Raw genomic sequence first — 19,547 nt, forward strand, 5'->3', positions numbered from 1 at the left:
TACCGCTGTACTGTTGTTGCTGGGCAAGATATTTAGTGTCCGTCAAAGCACATTTTTTGTTCTGGGTTGAAGTACAATTCCCAATTTAGCAATTTCATAATTTAGTGGTTCCTGCTATATCAGAGCTATTTGGAATCTATCCCTAAAAGGGTATATAATATTGAAGGTGCACATTGGGTCATTCAGAATAACTTCACACACACCCGCTACTGTGTATTTCCAAGTCTAATTCTGTCACTAAACCCATACCTGTCACCCAGCGCCTAAATACTAGGCCTCAAATTTAAATCCCTCTAAATCTCTCGTTACCGCTGTACTGTTGTTGCTGGGCAAGATATTTAGTGTCCGTCAAAGCACATTTTTTGTTCTGGGTTGAAGTACAATTCCCAATTTAGCAATTTCATAATTTAGTGGTTTCTGCTATATCAGAGCTATTTGAAATCTATCCCTAAAAGGGTATATAATATTGAAGGTGCACATAGGGTCATTCAGAATAACTTCACACACACGCTTCTGTGCATTTCCAAGTCTAATTCTGTCACTAAATCCATACCGGTGACCCAGCGCCTAAATACTAGGCCTCAAATTTAAATCCCTCTAAATCTCTCGTTACCCACCGCTGTACTGTTGTTGCTGGGCAAGATATTTAGTGTCCGTCAAAGCACATTTTTTGTTCTGGGTTGAAGTACAATTCCCAATTTAGCAATTTCATAATTTAGTGGTTTCTGCTATATCAGAGCTATTTGAAATCTATCCCTAAAAGGGTATATAATATTGAAGGTGCACATAGGGTCATTCAGAATAACTTCACACACACGCTTCTGTGCATTTCCAAGTCTAATTCTGTCACTAAATCCATACCGGTGACCCAGCGCCTAAATACTAGGCCTCAAATTTAAATCCCTCTAAATCTCTCGTTACCCACCGCTGTACTGTTGTTGCTGGGCAAGATATTTAGTGTCCGTCAAAGCACATTTTTTGTTCTGGGTTGAAGTACAATTCCCAATTTAGCAATTTCATAATTTAGTGGTTTCTGCTATATCAGAGCTATTTGAAATCTATCCCTAAAAGGGTATATAATATTGAAGGTGCACATAGGGTCATTCAGAATAACTTCACACACACGCTTCTGTGCATTTCCAAGTCTAATTCTGTCACTAAATCCATACCGGTGACCCAGCGCCTAAATACTAGGCCTCAAATTTAAATCCCTCTAAATCTCTCGTTACCCACCGCTGTACTGTTGTTGCTGGGCAAGATATTTAGTGTCCGTCAAAGCACATTTTTTGTTCTGGGTTGAAGTACAATTCCCAATTTAGCAATTTCATAATTTAGTGGTTTCTGCTATATCAGAGCTATTTGAAATCTATCCCTAAAAGGGTATATAATATTGAAGGTGCACATAGGGTCATTCAGAATAACTTCACACACACGCTTCTGTGCATTTCCAAGTCTAATTCTGTCACTAAATCCATACCGGTGACCCAGCGCCTAAATACTAGGCCTCAAATTTAAATCCCTCTAAATCTCTCGTTACCCACCGCTGTACTGTTGTTGCTGGGCAAGATATTTAGTGTCCGTCAAAGCACATTTTTTGTTCTGGGTTGAAGTACAATTCCCAATTTAGCAATTTCATAATTTAGTGGTTTCTGCTATATCAGAGCTATTTGAAATCTATCCCTAAAAGGGTATATAATATTGAAGGTGCACATAGGGTCATTCAGAATAACTTCACACACACGCTTCTGTGCATTTCCAAGTCTAATTCTGTCACTAAACCCATACCTGTCACCCAGCGCCTAAATACTAGGCCTCAAATTTAAATCCCTCTAAATCTCTCGTTACCGCTGTCCTGTTGTAGCTGGGAAAGTTATTTAGTGTCCGTCAAAGCACATTTTTTGTTCTGGGTTGAAGTACAATTCCCAATTTAGCAATTTCATAATTTAGTGGTTCCTGCTATATCAGAGCTATTTGAAATCTATCCCAAAAAGGGTATATAATATTGAAGGTGCACATTGGGTCATTCAGAATAACTTCACACACACCCGCTACTGTGTATTTCCAAGTCTAATTCTGTCACTAAACCCATACCTGTCACCCAGCGCCTAAATACTAGGCCTCAAATTTAAATCCCTCTAAATCTCTCGTTACCGCTGTCCTGTTGTAGCTGGGAAAGTTATTTAGTGCCCGTCAAAGCACATTTTTTGTTCTGGGTTGAAGTACAATTCCCAATTTAGCAATTTCATAATTTAGTGGTTCCTGCTATATCAGAGCTATTTGAAATCTATCCCAAAAAGGGTATATAATATTCAAGGTGCACATTGGGTCATTCAGAATAACTTCACACACACGCTTCTGTGCATTTCCAAGTCTAATTCTGTCACTAAATCCATACCGGTCACCCAGCGCCTAAATACTAGGCCTCAAATTTATATCCCGCTGAATTTGAATACAATACATTGGGCCAAATAATATATTTGTTGTTGTGGTGAACCATAACAATGAGAAAAACATCTAGTAAGGGACGCGGACGTGGACATGGTCGTGGTGGTGTTAGTGGACCCTCTGGTGCTGGGAGAGGACGTGGCCGTTCTGCCACATCCACACGTCCTAGTGTACCAACTACCTCAGGTCCCAGTAGCCGCCAGAATTTACAGCGATATATGGTGGGGCCCAATGCCGTTCTAAGGATGGTAAGGCCTGAGCAGGTACAGGCATTAGTCAATTGGGTGGCCGACAGTGGATCCAGCACGTTCACATTATCTCCCACCCAGTCTTCTGCAGAAAGCGCACAGATGGCGCCTGAAAACCAACCCCATCAGTCTGTCACATCACCCCCATGCATACCAGGGAAACTGTCTCAGCCTCAAGTTATGCAGCAGTCTCTTATGCTGTTTGAAGACTCCGCTGGCAGGGTTTCCCAAGGGCATCCACCTAGCCCTTCCCCAGCGGTGAAAGACATAGAATGCACTGACGCACAACCACTTATGTTTCCTGATGATGAGGACATGGGAATACCACCTCAGCATGTCTCTGATGATGACGAAACACAGGTGCCAACTGCTGCGTCTTTCTGCAGTGTGCAGACTGAACAGGAGGTCAGGGATCAAGACTGGGTGGAAGACGATGCAGGGGACGATGAGGTCCTAGACCCCACATGGAATGAAGGTCGTGCCACTGACTTTCACAGTTCGGAGGAAGAGGCAGTGGTGAGACCGAGCCAACAGCGTAGCAAAAGAGGGAGCAGTGGGCAAAAGCAGAACACCCGCCGCCAAGAGACTCCGCCTGCTACTGACCGCCGCCATCTGGGACCGAGCACCCCAAAGGCAGCTTCAAGGAGTTCCCTGGCATGGCACTTCTTCAAACAATGTGCTGACGACAAGACCCGAGTGGTTTGCACGCTGTGCCATCAGAGCCTGAAGCGAGGCATTAACGTTCTGAACCTGAGCACAACCTGCATGACCAGGCACCTGCATGCAAAGCATGAACTGCAGTGGAGTAAACACCTTAAAACCAAGGAAGTCACTCAGGCTCCCCCTGCTACCTCTTCTGCTGCTGCCGCCTCGGCCTATTCTGCTGCTGCCGCCTCGGCCTCTTCCTCCGCCTCTGGAGGAACGTTGGCACCTGCCGCCCAGCAAACAGGGGATGTACCACCAACACCACCACCACCACCTCCGTCACCAAGCGTCTCAACCATGTCACACGCCAGCGTTCAGCTCTCCATCTCACAAACATTTGATAGAAAGCGTAAATTCCCACCTAGCCACCCTCGATCCCTGGCCCTGAATGCCAGCATTTCTAAACTACTGGCCTATGAAATGCTGTCATTTAGGCTGGTGGACACAGACAGCTTCAAACAGCTCATGTCGCTTGCTGTCCCACAGTATGTTGTTCCCAGCCGGCACTACTTCTCCAAGAGAGCCGTGCCTTCCCTGCACAACCAAGTATCCGATAAAATCAAGTGTGCACTGCGCAACGCCATCTGTAGCAAGGTCCACCTAACCACAGATACGTGGACCAGTAAGCACGGCCAGGGACGCTATATCTCCCTAACTGCACACTGGGTAAATGTAGTGGCAGCTGGGCCCCAGGCGGAGAGCTGTTTGGCGCACGTCCTGCCGCCGCCAAGGATCGCAGGGCAACATTCTTTGCCTCCTGTTGCCACCTCCTCCTTCTCGGCTTCCTCCTCCTCTTCTTCCACCTGCTCATCCAGTCAGCCACACACCTTCACCACCAACTTCAGCACAGCCCGGGGTAAACGTCAGCAGGCCATTCTGAAACTCATATGTTTGGGGGACAGGCCCCACACCGCACAGGAGTTGTGGCGGGGTATTGAACAACAGACCGACGAGTGGTTGCTGCCGGTGAGCCTCAAGCCCGGCCTGGTGGTGTGTGATAATGGGCGAAATCTCGTTGCAGCTCTGGGACTAGCCAATTTGACGCACATCCCTTGCTTGGCGCATGTGCTGAATTTGGTGGTGCAGAAGTTCATTCACAACTACCCCGACATGTCAGAGCTGCTGCATAAAGTGCGGGCCGTCTGTTCGCGCTTCCGGCGTTCACATCCTGCCGCTGCTCGCCTGTCTGCGCTACAGCGTAACTTCGGCCTTCCCGCTCACCGCCTCATATGCGACGTGCCCACCAGGTGGAACTCCACCTTGCACATGCTGGACAGACTGTGCGAGCAGCAGCAGGCCATAGTGGAGTTTCAGCTGCAGCACGCACGGGTCAGTCGCACTACAGAACAGCACCACTTCACCACCAATGACTGGGCCTCCATGCGAGACCTGTGTGCCCTGTTGCGCTGTTTCGAGTACTCCACCAACATGGCCAGTGGCGATGACACCGTTATCAGCGTTACAATACCACTTCTATGTCTCCTTGAGAAAACACTTAGGGCGATGATGGAACAGGAGGTGGCCCAGGAGGAGGAGGAGGAGGATGAGGAAGAGGGGTCATTTTTAGCACTTTCAGGCCAGTCTCTTCGAAGTGACTCAGAGGGAGGTTTTTTGCAACAGCAGAGGCCAGGTACAAATGTGGCCAGCCAGGGCCCACTACTGGAGGACGAGGAGGACGAGGATGAGGAGGAGGTGGAGGAGGATGAAGCATGGTCACAGCGGGGTGGCACCCAACGCAGCTCGGGTCCATCACTGGTGCGTGGCTGGGGGGAAAGGCAGGACGATGACGATACGCCTCCCACAGAGGACAGCTTGTCCTTACCCCTGGGCAGCCTGGCACACATGAGCGACTACATGCTGCAGTGCCTGCGCAACGACAGCAGAGTTGCCCACATTTTAACCTGTGCGGACTACTGGGTTGCCACCCTGCTGGATCCACGCTACAAAGACAATGTGCCCACCTTACTTCCTGCACTGGAGCGTGATAGGAAGATGCGCGAGTACAAGCGCACGTTGGTAGACGCGCTACTGAGAGCATTCCCAAATGTCACAGGGGAACAAGTGGAAGCCCAAGGCCAAGGCAGAGGAGGAGCAAGAGGTCGCCAAGGCAGCTGTGTCACGGCCAGCTCCTCTGAGGGCAGGGTTAGCATGGCAGAGATGTGGAAAACTTTTGTCAACACGCCACAGCTAACTGCACCACCACCTGATACGCAACGTGTTAGCAGGAGGCAACATTTCACTAACATGGTGGAACAGTACGTGTGCACACCCCTCCACGTACTGACTGATGGTTCGGCCCCATTCAACTTCTGGGTCTCTAAATTGTCCACGTGGCCAGAGCTAGCCTTTTATGCCTTGGAGGTGCTGGCCTGCCCGGCAGCCAGCGTTTTGTCTGAACGTGTATTCAGCACGGCAGGGGGCGTCATTACAGACAAACGCAGCCGCCTGTCTACAGCCAATGTGGACAAGCTGACGTTCATAAAAATGAACCAGGCATGGATCCCACAGGACCTGTCCGTCCCTTGTCCAGATTAGACATTAACTACCTCCCCATAACCATATATTATTGGACTCCAGGGCACTTCCTCATTCAATCCTATTTTTATTTTCATTTTACCATTATATTGCGATGCTACCCAAAGTTGAATGAACCTCTCCTCTGCCTGTGTGCTAGGCCTAAATATATGCCAATGGACTGTTGCAGTGGTGGCTGACATGAAGCCTGATTCTCTGCTATGACATGCAGACTAATTCTCTGCTGACATGAAGCCAGATTGTCTGTTACGGGACCTCTCTCCTCTGCCTGGGTGCTGGGCCTAAATTTATGACAATGGACTGTTGCAGTGGTGGCTGACGTGAAGCCTGATTCTCTGCTATGACATGCAGACTGATTCTCTGCTGACATGAAGCCAGATCCTCTGTTACGGGACCTCTCTCCTCTGCCTGGGTGCTGGGCCTAAATTTATGACAATGGACTGTTGCAGTGGTGGCTGACGTGAAGCCTGATTCTCTGCTATGACATGCAGACTGATTCTCTGCTGACATGAAGCCAGATCCTCTGTTACGGGACCTCTCTCCTCTGCCTGGGTGCTGGGCCTGAATATATGCCAATGGACTGTTGCAGTGGTGGGTGACGTGAAGCCTCATTCTCTGCTATGACATGCAGACTAATTCTCTGCTGACATGAAGCCAGATTGTCTGTTACGGGACCTCTCTCCTCTGCCTGTGTGTGTGCTGGGCCTAAATATATGCCAATGGACTGTTGCAGTGGTGGCTGACGTGAAGCCTCATTCTCTGCTATGACATGCAGACTGATTCTCTGCTGACATGAAGCCAGATCCTCTGTTACGGGACCTCTCTCCTCTGCCTGGGTGCTGGGCCTAAATTTATGACAATGGACTGTTGCAGTGGTGGCTGACGTGAAGCCTGATTCTCTGCTATGACATGCAGACTGATTCTCTGCTGTCATGAAGCCAGATTGTCTGTTACGGGACCTTTCTCCTCTACCTGGGTTCTGGGCCTAAATTTATGAAAATTGACTCTTACAGTGGTGGGTGACGTGAAGCCTGATTCTCTGCTATGATATGAAGACTGATTCTCTGCTGACATGAAGCCAGATTGTCTGTTACGGGACCTTTCTCCTCTGCCTGGGTTCTGGGCCTAAATTTATGAAAATTGACTCTTACAGTGGTGGGTGACGTGAAGCCTGATTCTCTGCTATGATATGAAGACTGATTCTCTGCTGACATGAAGCCAGATTGTCTGTTACGGGACCTTTCTCCTCTGCCTGGGTTCTGGGCCTAAATTTATGAAAATTGACTCTTACAGTGGTGGGTGACGTGAAGCCTGATTCTCTGCTATGATATGAAGACTGATTCTCTGCTGACATGAAGCCAGATTGTCTGTTACGGGACCTTTCTCCTCTGCCTGGGTTCTGGGCCTAAATTTATGAAAATTGACTCTTACAGTGGTGGGTGACGTGAAGCCTGATTCTCTGCTATGATATGAAGACTGATTCTCTGCTGACATGAAGCCAGATTGTCTGTTACGGGACCTTTCTCCTCTGCCTGGGTTCTGGGCCTAAATTTATGAAAATTGACTCTTACAGTGGTGGGTGACGTGAAGCCTGATTCTCTGCTATGATATGAAGACTGATTCTCTGCTGACATGAAGCCAGATTCTCTGTTACGGGACCTCTCTCCTCTGCCTGGGTGCTGGGCCTAAATTTATGACAATGGACTGTTGCAGTGGTGGCTGACGTGAAGCCTGATTCTCTGCTATGACATGCAGACTGATTCTCTGCTGACATGAAGCCAGATTCTCTGTTACGGGACCTCTCTCCTCTGCCTGTGTGTGTGCTGGGCCTAAATATATGCCAATGGACTGTTGCAGTGGTGGCTGACGTGAAGCCTCATTCTCTGCTATGACATGCAGACTAATTCTCTGCTGACATGAAGACAGATTCTCTGTTACGGGACCTCTCTCCTCTGCCTGGGTGCCGGGGCCTAAATATCTGAGAATGGACTGTTCCAGTGGTGGGTGACGGGAAGCCAGATTCTCTGCTATGGAACCTCTCTCCAATTGATTTTGGTTAATTTTTATTTATTTAATTTTTATTTTAATTCATTTCCCTATCCACATTTGTTTGCAGGGGATTTACCTACATGTTGCTGCCTTTTGCAGCCCTCTAGCTCTTTCCTGGGCTGTTTTACAGCCTTTTTAGTGCCGAAAAGTTCGGGTCCCCATTGACTTCAATGGGGTTCGGGTTCGGGACGAAGTTCGGATCGGGTTCGGATCCCGAACCCGAACATTTCCGGGATGTTCGGCCGAACTTCTCGAACCCGAACATCCAGGTGTTCGCTCAACTCTATCCATAACCCATGATGGCTGTGAACCCAGTTCATTCTCTGCACTTTGGGGTGAGCAAGGGTAAAGAACACAACAGTTCAGCTGTCTGACACTACTAATATAGCACCTATAGACTCTTAACAGAATTAGGAGAGTCCTGTGAATGCAACAGATAAAAGTTAATGATTAGTATTATTTACATTATATATTCTTGTGTGTGTTAATCAGGAAGATATTACTATACATAATATAAGCAGTCTGCACTGTTATAGATATTTATTTTCTACTGTATTTAGCACTAAACATTAACGAAGAAAATGCTTATCTGATATGAGCATGCATTGACTGCTGACAGAACTTCATTGTGTATTCCCTAAATGGTTCATTTTGTTTTCCTAAACTTCTGAAACACTCGATCCATTGAATTTCTCCAAGACAGCATCGATTTTATCCTTCCTTTTCTTTTTCTTTCTTCCTTCCTCTTCTTCTTCTAAACTACACCTTGTTATCTTTTCTTTGGTAATTGGCGACTCGTAATGACTTTGGCAATTTAGCGTGTTCTTGTAGACACTTTCTCTCATTCCCCCTGATAGCTGGAGTCAGGAGAGAGGGCTTGTCTGTCAATCTCTACAGCCTGTCAACGCCTTTGATTGACAGCTCCTACTGCCTCAATGGAGACCATTTTCCGAGACCATTTCTGCTCTGTGTATTTCATTTTTTTTTTTTCAGTTTTATTCTTTTCTGTCTTCTGCGATAATACTAGAGGGGGTATGCAGTTCACTTTATAATCTGCATTTAAATCCAGCTTGATACAAGGCCATTCTCCACGAAATGATCACAACGTCTTGTTAGTTTGCATTGAGAAAAAACCCTAGAGGTTTTCCTAAGCTATGATTCCATTGTCAGTTAGTGACCTCCACAACCACCTAAGCTCTCATCTCCGGCCCCCAAATCCCCATTAATTTCACTGAGAAAAACACAACATTCTTGTTCACGAGTCCTTGAACAAGGCATTGAACCAAATACTATCTGTCTTGTCCATTATTTTCTTGTGTGCTTTATTTTTCTTTAGTTAGAAAATCTGAGCAGTTAACAATGCAGCAAATTGGTCTCATGATGGCAAAGATGCTAATACTAATGATATCAGTCCTTTCCACTGGCAAATCATCCCTGCTTATCAGTCGTATGCTGCAGATTACTTATAGTACAAGAGAAAATATGTTTTTTTAATGTTATGTTTATAGTGTTATGGTTTCATTTAATGGAATTAGTTACATAGTACGGTTGAAAAACGTCTTATGTTCATCAATTTTAGCCTAAATGATCAAAGTAAATTTGCAGTGAAATCAATAGATAAATAGAGAATATGAAAGTTGTGAATATACTTATCCTCCCCTCTCACTGACGAAAACATTAAAGGGTTAACTTATTTTAACACTTATCAAGGGTCTTATTGTCAGGGGTCACACATACTTGCTGCTGAGTCATTCATCTCTATGCGACTGCTAAGGATAGCTGAGTACAAGCATTCGGGCCGCCACCAATCAGACACTTATCCCTTATCCTGTGAATAGGGGAAAAATGTTTGTTTGCATCAACATCCTTTAAAATAAGCACTTTTGGATGTAGCTGTAATTTTGTAATGTATTTCTTTTACTTTTTTTCTCTTTTATCTTCTGTTTTGGACTGCGGTCCCATGACCATGTCCATGCAGCTCCTACTTATTTCCTGTGATGTTTTGTCCATGGGTGTGTCAAAGCAGAAACAAGGTAGAGATAGGAAAGTGTCTATTTAGCTCGGTGGGGCGGCGCTACAGCAACTACATGAGCATATGTGTTAAAAACCCATAATAATCCTGGAAAACTCACTTAAAGGGGTTTTCTGGGTTCAGAGCTGAACTCAGACATATCCCCATCTTCACCCCTTCGGCCCCTCTGACATGAGCATTGGAGCATTTCATGCATTTCAAGGGCTTGTTTGTTTATATTTTCTCACTGCTGGGCAGAGGCTTCCACCTAGCAGTGTTGCCAGTGACGTAACCGGCTTTGATGGGCAAGCTTTAGTGCTGCCCTAGCCGTTTTACAGGCTAGGGCAGTGCTAAAGCCCGCCCATCAGTGCCGGTGATGTCACTGGCAACACTGCTAGGTGGAAGCCTCTGCCCCGCAGTGTGAAAATGTAAACAAACAAGCACTTACAGATGGAGAGCCCGGTATGTCACCGGATCCCCATAAAAAGCCCTTGCCCTGCACAATTCAGTGCAGGGCAAAGGAGAGCATTGGACCATGAGATGCTCCAATGCTTATATAAGGGGGGCTAACTAAGTGAAACTCAGAACCCCGACAACCCTTTTAATTATATTAAAACTATTAATGTCATATGTCTAAATCAGTAATATACTTCACTGTTTTTTACCTTTATATACAGCATGTAAGGCTAACTTCACACTAGCGTTTTTGCCGGATCCGGCAGGGTTCAGCAAAAACGCTTCAGTTACTGATAATACAACCATCTGCATCTTTTATGAACGGATCCGGTTGTATTATATTTAACATTACCAAGACGGATCCGATCCCCATTGACATGCATGCTACAGTTTGCTCTCCGTCATGAGTACGGAATGGAATGCATTTTGGAGCATTCCGTCCTGTACCGGAAAATATTAACGCTAGTGTGAAAGTAGTCTAAGTAAATTATGTATATATTAGCAGGCATTCAGTTAACCCCTTCCCAAAAAATATTGAATTTCTTCTTATAGCCACACATTAATAATTGATTAAACATAAAAAAATATATACTACACATGTTTTATATCACCACGTTTGTAATAACCTGATCAATGAAAGTGCTACTTTCCCTGCACGATGAACGCCATAAAAAATAAAATAAAAACTATGATGGAATAGAAATTTTGCCCACCTCACTTCCCAAAATAGGTATTAAAAGTGATCAAAAAAGCTGTATGTACCTCAAAATGGTACAGATGAAACCTCCCACAAAAAACTAGCCCCTACATGAGACAATTGCTAAAAAAAATGAAAAAATATGGCTTTCAGAAAAAGGACAGACAAAAACATGTTTTTTTTTTCTAAAATGCTGCTATTGTGTTAAAGTGAAATAAATGTAAAAAAAAGTATGCATATTAGGTATCACCGCATCCGTAACAACCAATAAAAATATCACATGACCTAACCCCTCAGGTGAACACCGTAAAAAATAAAAATATAAAAAGTGTGTAAAAAAAAAGCCATTTTTTGTCACCTTACATCACAAAAAGTGTAATTACAAGCGATCAAAAAGTCACAAGCACCCCAAAATTGTACCAGTCAAACCATCATCTCATCCCAGAAAAAATGAGACCCTTACTAAGACAATCACCCAAAAAATGAAAAAAATATGGCTTTCAGAATATGGAGACACTAAAAAATATATATATATATTTTTTTAAATGCCTTATTATGTAAAACTGAAACAACCAAAAAAGTAGTAATATTTGGTATTGTCGCGTCTGTAACAACCTGCTCTATACAAATACTGCATGATCTAACCTGTCAGATGAACACTGTACATAAAAGAAATATAAAGGGTGCCAAAACAGCTATTTTTTGTTACCTTGCCTCACACAAAGTGTAATATAGAGCAACCAAAAATCATATGTACCCTAAAATAGTACCAACAAAACTGCCACCTTATACCGTAGTTTCCAAAATGAGGTCATTTTTTGGAGTTTCTGCTCTAGGGGTGCATCAGCGGGTCTTCAAATGTGACATGGCAGCATAAAATTATCCTAGTGAAATCTGCCTTCCAAAAACCATATGGCTTTCCTTTCTGTCTGCGCCCTGCCGTGTACCCGTACAGCAGTTTACAACCACATTTGGGGTGTTTCTGTAAACTACAGAATCAGAGCAATAAATATTGAGTTTTGTTTGGCTATTAACCCTTGCTTTGTTAATGGAAAAAATTGATCCAAACATGAAGTAGACATATGGGGAATGTAAAGTAATAACTATTTTTGGAGGTATTACTATCTATTATAAAACTAGAGAAATTTAAATTTTGAAATTTGCTAATTTTTCCATTTTTTTTGTAACTTTTATATTTTTTATAAAATAAAAATGAGATTTTTTTACTCATTTTTACCACTGTCGTGAAGTAAAATATGTGATAAGAAAACATTCTCAGAATGGCCTGGATAAGTAAAAGCTTTTTAAAGTTATTACCACATAAAGTAATACATGTCAGATTGGCAAAAAAATGGCCTGGTCCTTAAGGTGAAAAATGGCATCTGTTGTATGTGGTATTGCAGTTAAAACTTCAATTAAATGAAACTATAATATCAGACAGAAACCATGTGATGCTATATGAGGAAGAAAGCATGCTTCTTTAATCTTGTCCAGACTTTTGAATTTCTTTCTGACCATTCATAGTCTTTAAACATCTGAACTGTCTACATATAACTCTGCAAGGACTTTCCTGAATGTCCTTGCAGAGTAACAGCTGCATGGTAATCATTGGCAGTAAGTGACAACCGGGCTCCACATAGGGCAGGCAAGGATTTTTTTTTTTATTGTGCCTGCCTTCTTCAGTGCTGTGTACACACATCAGGTGGCAATACTGCTTCCTGCTTAAGTCCTAGCCATTAAGTAATTGCTAGGTCACTGCAGGAGCTGCTAGGTCTTAGCAGACCAAGATCAACTTTGCAGTGAGGCTGAACAGCTTAATTACAACCTCTGAGCGCTGTATCCCCCTTGTAAGTCAGCCCCAGTTACAGGAGAAATCAGCAATAAAAAAAATTTAAATGTTTAAATGCCTCCAAAGGTGTTGTATGACCTTATGGGGCTACAAAGTGTAAAATAAATAAAAAAAGACAATAAAAAATAAATAAAAAACTTACTTACACTACACGCCACACTGTAGCTTGTTGCCTGGATTACCAGAACCCAAACATTCCCTACATCAAAACAACCATTTACAATATCTTAGGTATAAAAAATAAACAATAAAATACTAAAATAAAAATGACAAAAGATAAAGCCAAAAATATTTAAATAGACAAGCGGAAAACAGTTTTTGGCTTGCAGAGATGCATGTACTTAGAAAATGGCCTAGTTTTGAACTGGTTAAACTCTTATTAATCTCCTCATTGCACCACTTAGAGTAAGACGATACCTGCTACTGGGCTATACTGAGAAGGGTTTCATATGGACCTACTACCAATTCTTCCTTCTATGCATGACTTCATTGCTATGCATATAATCATGGGTGTTATGTACTTTTGCCATAGTAGCCAGTTTAATATAGCCTTAAAGGCCTGTAATTATCACTCGTGCTGGCACTGGAACAACAGACAGGAACACTTTGCAAGAATTGGTGCAACATTAACTGAAAGGCAATCTTTCAAGGAGCTTTGCTGAGGGGTAGACACCACATCAGTGTTACAGATTTTCTAGAAGTCATGGTGGCGGTCCCTGCTCTGTGGTCCAGCCGCTTGTCAGTTATCATGGCTTGTCTCCAGCTCGTGGATTACTTCTAATTTGATTGCAAAGTTCACTCATTCCCTTCTTTTCTAGCGCTTGGAGGAAGGGTTTTCCTTCATTTCCTTATAAGCCTCTCTCTTTTTGAGACATCTAAAATCTCCAATGTGATGAATGGCTACTCCACTGGACTTCTAGACTTCTAGAACATACATGTGTGGCCTCTTGCCGAACACCCCTGCCAAATTTTGGCAGACAGGGCCTAATACACTCCATCTATTAAGCTCCTTACACATTGGTAAAGTGACAACTTTGCATTCTTGTGCTTCCACATGGGGTGGCTGCACCTAAACCTTCAGTGGTGTCTGCAGTTGAACTACTCCCCAGTGCCATGTTGGGTATCTGTACCAGTGAACCACCACCTTCTCCCTCTCACAGCATTACAATAAAACATTACAAATACTGCTGCAATCCCCCCCCCCCCCCCCTTTCTTGGAATGGGGGAATTTTCTCAACTTTGTTCCATCATGAGTACAAAAATAAGATTTGCAATACTTTTCTGTGGGTTCTCTTTTGTGCAGAACTGCTATATGGCAGTACTAACCACCTCGAATATTAAGTAAAAAATAGCTAGGCTGGTGTTTGCTGTGAGCTAAATGACGGAGCTCGTCACTGTCTTTGTCACGAAGGCTTGAACAATAGCAATGCCTCTCTTTACAATTAAGTATACAGCTAGACAAAATGGCACTTGTTATTGGGCTATGTCAAGAGTCTCTGACATAAATTAACCCATCCCCCGTCTGTGTATGGCCCTTGTATTATAGCTCACGGTGTGTGTTAAAGCATTCTTGATTGTATAGATAGATTTTGCATAAATCAGTAGTACATGAGAACATATAAACCATTATAATAAATCTTTTTTTTACAGAAAAGTGGCATCTTAATCATCTTCCTGCAGACTGCTGCCTCCTTTTCTTTGACTTCAAACTTTCTGTACATTTTCAAACACCTTCCTATGTCATCCAGCTTAGGCTAGGTTTATACAAGCGTTATTAGTTCTAGCAGGTTGTTCCGGCCCATTGATTATAATAGTGGTCCGGCGGAGATCCAGCAGCTACCTGGCAAAAACCACCACCAGAACAGCCTGCCAGAACTAATAAAATTAATGTGAAAGTAGCCTTAAAACAGTAAATTATCCAAAAAGGAATGGGAAGCTACAGCAGAATCTCTTGCTCATTATCTGAGACTGGTGCAGTGAGAGGGATGGGAGGCATCTTATGTTCTTTTCGCATCAGCTTGTATTTGAGACTCATGCTGTGAGAGACTGGAGATGATTGACTGGTTCTGAGTACATAGCATGCCTATGACATCACACCAGTCTGCCCACCAGTCTTCAAAAAAGGAGGACCAGTGTACATTTATAAATAATGTCGGTGGAAATGTTTATTTAAGTGTTTCTTGTACAAAACACCAAATTAGGTGCTTTGAGTAAAATATAACAGTTTTGGTTCACAAATATTTATGGGGGAATGTATCACACACTTTCCACATTCAGACCATGCTGACATTGAGGTTTAAATTGAAATATTACTTTAAACTGGTTATCTGCCTTCTAGAAGACCTATCACCACTCCTAATGCAGTGCCCCATACCTGGCGGTATCTGCAATTGTTAATGTTTTCTTATGTATTTTTGTGTATTTTCTTATGTTTTGGCAATTCATTCCAGCTAGAGAAGGCATGGTTGAGAAAGGTTGGTGGGAAAAGGGCTAACCACCCTGTCCCCCTGTCCCCTCTTAGTAGAAATGAACTGATCCTACTTCCTGCCAGGAGGTTGAGTTCCTGAGTAGATAGCAAGGAGATAGAAAGCACATGCTTGAGCTCCTACTCCTAAGGGTCCATTCACACGTCCGTTTTTTCTTTCCTGATCTGTTCCGTTTTTTCAGGAACAGATCAGGACCAGATCTGGACCCATTCATTTTCAATGGGTCCTGGAAAAAATCGGACAGCGTTTCCGTTGTTCCGTTCCGCATGTCCGTTTAAATATAAAACATGTCCTATTCTTGTCCTGAAAAATCGGATCCTGGTACAATACAAAGTCAATGGATCCGCAAAAAACGGATGACATTCGGATGTCATTCCGTATGTCATCCGTTTTTTGCGGATTCCGTTCCTGGAAACACATAACAAATTTTTTTTTTTTTTTTCTCAAAGAAATCCAAACAACTTTATTTGATTATTGAAATGTATACATGCTCCCGTTTTTTGCGGATCCGCAAAAAACGGATGACATACGGATGACATACGGAAACATTTTCAGGAACAACGGATCCGCAAAAAACGGACCGTTTTTCAGGATGAAAAAAAACAGGACGTGTGAATGGACCCTAAGGACTGTATCCAATTCTCCTGCAAGACAGTCTCTCTTCAGAATCCCATATACTGCTTTCAGAAAGCATCAATGTGCCAACACAGCAGAGTGATTAGCAAAGCTTGGAAGACACTTTTGCAGATGAGGGGACATGGCTCAGGCACCCATCACCTAGCTAACAAAAAGGCCAGACAAACATCAAGCCTGAATCTCACAGTAGACACTTATATCCACAAGTGCCTATTAGTGCCAGTTAATTGGCACATAACAAGCCACCATACCTCCTCACCTGGTGCCAGAAACTGCACTTTGTGCTTACTATTGCTGCATGTGCCACAAGTTATATTTTGCACTAAATAAAGAGAGGCTGTTTTATGTCTTCTGCCCTGATTCTTCAAACTACCTTTCCACTGCACCGATCCCCAAAGAGCAATGGCCTGATGCAACATTTCATTAGAACCACTTCCACTCCCATCCTCTTCATGGACTCGTCAGCAGCTCACTGCACTAACATGTCTGTTTTAGTAAATAATTGCATTTCCCATGTAATAATAATAATTTTGGAGCTTCTACTCTTGTGCCACTCCTCTGTTATTCCTAATTGAATTTTGTGAAGTAATTGCTACCAGACTGTAATAGGTCTAACTGAGTGTTACTAGCTGGGTGTGTGTCCCTATCAGACTGTGCAGGAATACACCGCCAATTAGTACCACCCAGATAGACCTTTATTCTAGACTGCTGGAGAATCATTCACAAACTTTAATAACAGGAATGGCACAACATAGAGTCATAAGGAAAGATGTTCCCAAATTGTCTCCACATGGGAAGTAGTTAGTAAAACATTGATGTCAGGTGAGATGACATCCTAATTTGAATAGTGCTATCTTGTAATGGTTTTGCTGACAATGAGCACATCAGCAGATAATCATCTACTAAACATTACATAATACCCAAATATATAATACTTCCATATAATGCACCAAAAAGTTGGGTCCTCCAAAGGAAATCCCACTGTTTTCAGTGGCTTCTCACTAGAGGGGGATCTTGGAGATTGTGTTCTTCAAATAAGCAGCATATTCTGTCACTATCGATCATAAATAGATCATGCATAGAATTCACAGGGTAGCCCCCCAAAAATAAATTATTATTACCGCCAGCCATGTCACCCAAATAATAATGTATCTTTCAGATTCCCAAATGCCCAATAGGGCCAGCTACAAAAATACTTCATTTTATAATTTTCCCTACATAGTGATAGCCATGCTAACCCTTTATTGCTAGGCTGTTTTCCAATAGCGTCAGGAACAATTTAATTTCATTGTATCACAATAGTGCCAATTACAATTAGCACTGCCACCTTTAATTGCACAACTGACCCATTACAGTGAAAGCCACACTCACATCTAATGGCCTTCTTTTTCCATGTCTCCATGCTGGCTGGAGAAGAGAGGAGATGTGTCATGAAGCATTGGGCTTCTTGCAGGTTCCTCCAGGGTAGTTGTGGGCAGCAATGCGGAAATGAAGAGGTGGAGCCATTCCATCAGATGGGTGGGCCGTAAATGGCAGAACACACAATTGGCAATAAGACAAGCCACTCTCTGATTATTGGTCTGAATCCTGCGACAATTTTTGCCACAGCAGCTTTGATCAAACTGGTGGCCTTGCTGTCTCACAGAGAGACATGTAGAGGCAGCCAGGCAGCAGAGGACAGTTCACACCTGGGATGGGTGCTCAGCAGGCTATTGATAGAGTAGGACAGGTGTGGGACCATTCAGCCTCAGGTTCTCCTTGCCCAGCAAGTTGAGAACTTTAGCAGTTGTGCGGTCTGCCTCCGTAGAATCCCTCTGTATTTGTACTGTATTGTACCAATAGATGTGAATTGATCCTAAAAAAATATGAATAAACATAAATGAAAATACAAGTAAAAAAGAAAATATACTCAGAAATCATGTACAAACAGATGAAGCACATACCTATCATGTGTCTATATTTATCATTATATTTAATGTGGTCATGTGAATGAGGCCTACATAGTGCCGTACTGGAATAAAAAAAAACTGTGCGCACTGCATTAGGTGACATTACTGCAAGTTAATAGTCTCTAATAAATAAAGTATTGCCGTTGTCACTCTCCATCACACAGTATATGGAGGTGACAAAACTGAGTTGTTATATTAATTGGGATTGAATTACCTTGATTTACATTAAGATTCCTGATTTTTTTTCAATTATCTTGCCAGTTGTGTGTCAGTCAAAATTTCCTCCGAGGTGCAGCGCTAAATGCTTTTAATGTCTTTCAATTGTCTATATAATCAGGAATACAACATAAAGCGTAGAACCGAATCTGAAAAAAACCTGAAGTATTTCATTGGATTGTATTTCTCTAACCAGAGCTTCCAATTACCTCCGACATCCTTTCCAAAGGTACATAGCAAATAAAAATGCTAATAATAGAGGCAGATGAGGAGTGTGCGAGTTCCTTAAATTTATAACTCAAATTTGAAGCCGACCTGCTTGTTCTTAAGTGAAACACCTACTAATCATACTTTCAGCAAGGGATCCCCACGCTGACATTTTAATTATGGCGCCATTCTTTTCCCGGCTTGCTGTTTTAATAAAGAGCCTTTCTGTTGCTTTAAATCTAAAATTAATTAAGTCAATGTACTCCTCGGTAGCATATGGATCATAGACAATGGACAAGAATGATGCTAGAAAATATCGTGTACGTAAGGAAGTTGTTTGACAAGGAAATGACAATAAGTCTGCCAGAGAAAACGTTTCTTTCACGGAATGTGTTGCTATCGCCGAGGTTTGCTGATTTGTAAGGATATTACAGCAAGAAGAAAACTGACATAAAACAAGCTTGGCTTTTTTTTTTCTTAGGTTAGCTTTTAGACTGACAAAAAATTCTTAATCCCGCCAAATAAGAGAAATGAGTTAATGACTTGAATTAGGAAAAATATTTACAGCACAGCAATTAAAGAATACAGTATATGCCAGCTACGAAAAGATGGGTCAGGATGCAGAATGGAGCCTATTCTGGAAATGCCTTTACTTATCTGTAAAATCGATAATTTGTGGAATGTTTGCATGCATTTTTTATGGACCCAAGAGTGCAGTCATGTGCATATCGCCAAAATGGGAACCCTGATCCTCTACAAGGGTCCACCACAACCTAGAATGTGCATTTTCTATCAAGCCAGGTGCCAGCAGAGAACATGGACAGTGAGTTTTTACAGTTTGCTCCATGCAGCTCTATAACCCTTTGCAGATGAAGCGATTTTCTGTTTTTGTGTTTTAGCTTTTTTTACTCTTTACCTTCTTGGAGCCATAGATTTTTTTTATTTTTCTGTGCACATAGCAATATAAGGACTTGTTTTTTGCAGGAAAAGTTGCACTTTCTATTGACAATAATATTGCATACAAGTCCGCAACAGTTGTATGTTTAGTTTTTTTTTTG

This window comes from Bufo gargarizans, chromosome 3 (assembly GCF_014858855.1).
Source record: "Bufo gargarizans isolate SCDJY-AF-19 chromosome 3, ASM1485885v1, whole genome shotgun sequence".
NCBI lineage: Eukaryota > Metazoa > Chordata > Amphibia > Anura > Bufonidae > Bufo > Bufo gargarizans.